The 4195-nt window shown below is 39.7% G+C and overlaps 1 pseudogene; it reads right to left on the minus strand.

Annotated features, from left to right (window-relative positions):
* Window positions 1-1946: 1946 nt before the first annotated feature.
* Window positions 1947-2754, minus strand: LOC144740487 (18S ribosomal RNA; annotated as a pseudogene).
* Window positions 2755-4195: the final 1441 nt, after the last annotated feature.

Raw genomic sequence — 4195 nt, forward strand, 5'->3', positions numbered from 1 at the left:
GTTCTTTTAGAAATAATTTTACTCCGTCTGCAATAGGTTGTAAAAGTCCTATAAATCCGACAACATTTGGTCCTTTGCGAAGTTGTATATAACCTAGGGTTTTTCGTTCAACTATTGTTAGAAATGCTACTGCAAGCAGGACTATTAAAACTAAAATTAAAGTGGATGTTAATATAACTAGCATAATTTATTTGGAAGGGGATTTGCACCCCTGGTATAAGGGCTTAAACCTTGTGCAATTACTGAGCTCTGCCACCCAAATAAACTTGTCTAGTTATTATTTTAAGTTGCTTACTATTCTTATTAAGTTGGTCTCATAAGATTGATGTAGGGTTTGCATTAGTGTATTGACCCTTACTTCTGCCGGTCCTTTCGTACTAGGGAAGTAGCAAACATAGATAGAAACTGACCTGGATTACTCCGGTCTGAACTCAGATCACGTGGGGCTTTAATCGTTGAACAAACGAACCTTTAATAGCTTTTGCGCCATTGGGGTGCCCCGATCCAACATCGAGGTCGTAAACCCTTTCGTTGATTCGGGCTCGTGGAAAGGATTGCGCTGTTATCCCTGGGGTAACTTGTTTCGTTAGGCAGCAAGTGATGCTGGGTCTATTAACGTTAGTTCTACTAGTGCTTAGAGTTGTAACTCTAGGCTAAGAAAATTGTATTTTCGTCGTCGTGGATATTACTTTTGTTCCGTGGTTGCCCCAACCTAAAACTGTGCATCGTGAATAATGATTATGCGATGTAAATGTTTGGAAGCTCCACAGGGTCTTCTCGTCTTATGGGTTTATACCCGCCTTTGCACGGGTAGGTCAATTTCATTGATAGGGATAAGGAGACAGTTATGCCCTCGTGTAACCTTTCATTCTAGTCTTAATTTACAAGACAAGTGATTACGCTACTTTTACACGGTCAAAGTACCGCGGCCATTCAATATTAATCATTGGGCAGGTCTTGCCTCCAATAGGCGATTCTTATCTGGAGGTGATGTTTTTGGTAAACAGGCGAGGCATGTGTTTGCCGAGTTCCTTCTCATCCTTTATATCTTCTATATTATGTTCCAGTGTAGGGTTAACGGTTATTAGTTCTTGTTTTTCCTGTCGGTAGTCATGTTGTTGATTTCCTGTTGTTTTAAGGGCCGTTAATTTCCAGTGGTTGGTCCGATCTGGTTTACACTTACATTTAGAGGGGTGCGACCTCAAATTACTAATCTTAGCAGGATATTTCCTATTATATAGGATTACTTAATAGTGGTTATAGGGTCTTTATATATTATGGTATTTAAAGTTTAGTAAACTTAAGCTGTAACGCTTTTCTTCTTGGTGGCTGCTTTTAGGCCTACTTAAGTTTATAAGTTGGATATTATCTAATCAATAGAGCTGTATCTCTGTTCACTAGGGCTGTACCCCTAGTGAATAAAACTTAAAATGTAGAGTAGTAAGATGTTTAAATTTATAAGTAATTTTGTTGCTTATCTACAAATTAAGATCAAGCTTAAACTTGTTTCTTAAGTAACCAGCTATCACTAGGCTCGGTAGGCTTTTCACCTCTACCCAGGGCTTTTTCCAATCTTTTGCCACAGATACGGATTAACTCTTATAGGTAATCCCAGGGTAGCTCGTCTAGTTTCGGGGAGGCGGCAGTATTTTCGGGTTTACTTGCTAAGCCATGATGCAAAAGGTACAAGATTTTATCTTTGCTTTACTTTACTTAGTTGATCTGTTTCATCACTTTTTCAATGTTCCCTTGCGGTACTATATGTGTTTTATTTTTCTATCACCTATACTAAAATGGGGGCAATGGTTTGCTGTAAATGTGTGAATGTTTTATAATCATAAATTAAAAGTTGTTAGATAAATATACTCAAATCAGTAATCAGAAGATCTTGAATCGCACAAGAATATTTTCGGTGTAAGGGAAATGCTTAACTTTTAAGCTATCTTCTGTTTTCCAAGCGCACCTTCCGGTACGCTTACCATGTTACGACTTTTCTCCGGGAGGGGTGTGGGAGAGTGACGGGCGGTGTGTACGCACCCTAGTGGCCAACTTCAACTAGACAAACTATTCTTGTTTACTGCTAAATCCACCTTCAAAATTATTTCATTAAGTTATTCGTATACTCTGGGGAGAGAGTGTAGCCCATCTCTGCCTGCCTCATAGGCTGCACCTCGACCTGACGTATTTGCATAGATAGCTTCTTTGCCTACGGTTATTCTTTTATAAGGTTGGCTGGCGACGGCGGTATATAGACTGGGGGCGAGAGGCGGCGGGGTTAAAACGTGGGGTATCGGGTTATAGGACAGGCTCCTCTAGGTGGGTTTAGGGTGCCGTCAAGTTCTTTGGGTTTTAAACGATTGTTCGTAGTGCCCTGGCGACGGTGGTTTATTTATGGCAGGCATAGCGGGGTATCTAATCCCGGTTTGTGAGTTTTGCTTTCGTGATGTCAAAGTGAGTTTATTAATATAGATTCTTTCGATGTTGAGATATTTAAGCATACCTATTCAACTAGCAGGCATGATGGCTTCTATAGTATTAGTTAAGCTAGTATTTTAATCACGCTTTGTGCCGGAGATATCAGCTTGAGCTCCTCGTATAACCGCGGTGGCTGGCACGAGGTTTACCAGCTCTAAAATACGTAACTTAGTCGGGCTTGCGTCCATAGCTTAAGGTTTATCACTGCTGAGTACCCTTGAGGGTGTGGGTGGCTAGGTGTTGTGGGCTAACTTATTGTGAGCCTGATACCATCTCTTTTTTATGTTTATAGTTAAAGGAGGTCCTCACGGGAGTGCGGAAACTTGCATGTGTAATTTCATATATAGTTGATATTAAGGCTGGAACTAATCCTTTGTGTCAAGGGGTTCTAAAACCATCTGAGCATCTTCAGTGCTCTGCTTTAATGTTAAGCTACTCTTGACATTTGAAAATCAGAGGGTAATTTAATGTTAAGATGCTAGCTTTGGGAGCTAGATACAGGGGTTTGAATCCCCTTCCTTTGAAAAATCTGTATGTTAAGTTTCAGTTGAATTTACCGGTGTTCTTTGATAGCAGAATTAACTTGTTTTCTAGGCGACCTAGAATTGGAAAGATTAAAATAAAAATTATAAAGTACACTGTTGATGCAATTTGTGTTATTAAAATAAATGGGTGTTCAGCTGGTTCTCCCCCTAGTCAAGTGAGTAGCGCTAGATCAGCAATCAGAATCCAAAATGTAACTTGGGCGAGCGGACGAAATTGAATGCCTCGTTGTTTAGAGGTGTGGGTAAAGGGGATAACCAGGAGGATTATGATGGCTGCTGCTAAAGCTATGACCCCACCTAATTTATTAGGAATAGATCGTAGAATCGCATAGGCGAACAGGAAGTATCATTCTGGCTTAATGTGAGGTGGGGTACTAAGAGGGTTGGCATAAATAAAATTGTCTGGCTCACCTAGTGCATTTGGGGCTAAAAGAGAAATTATAAAAAGAACCCCAAGTAAAATAACAAAGCCAAAAATGTCTTTGAAAGAGAAGTATGGGTGAAATTGAATTTTATCCAAATTAGAGTTAATTCCTAGGGGGTTACTAGATCCTGTTTGATGGAGGAATATAATATGGATTATAGTTATTGCTGCTAGGATAAATGGTAAAATAAAATGGAATGTAAAAAACCGGGTTAATGTGGCGTTTGATACTGAGAAGCCGCCTCATAATCATACTACAATATCATCTCCTACATAAGGTACTGCTGAAATTAAATTTGTAATAACGGTTGCCCCTCAGAAGGATATTTGCCCTCATGGTAGTACATAACCAACGAAAGCAGTAGCTGCAGTTAATGCAAATAAGATGACTCCAACGTTTCATGTTTCTTTATATAAATAAGAGCCGTAGTAGATCCCTCGCCCGATGTGAGCATAAATACAAATAAAGAATATAGAGGCCCCATTGGCATGAAGATTTCGTATAAGCCATCCGTTGTTAACATCACGACAAATGTGTATAACTGAAGAGAAGGCTAGTTCAGTGTTGGCGGTATAGTGTATCGCAAGAATTAGTCCTGTAATAATTTGTAAGATCAAACATAGGCTTAAAAGTGAGCCAAAATTTCATCAGGCTGAGATATTAGCAGGAGAAGGAAGGTCAACTAACATGCTACTACCAAGTGATAGGAGTGGGTGAGTTTTTCGAAGAATGGTTGGTGGGTGGGACATA

Source organism: Lampetra planeri, unplaced genomic scaffold, assembly GCF_965212315.1.
Source record: "Lampetra planeri unplaced genomic scaffold, kcLamPlan1.2.h2 scaffold_2204, whole genome shotgun sequence".
NCBI classification, from domain to species: Eukaryota; Metazoa; Chordata; class Hyperoartia; order Petromyzontiformes; family Petromyzontidae; genus Lampetra; species Lampetra planeri.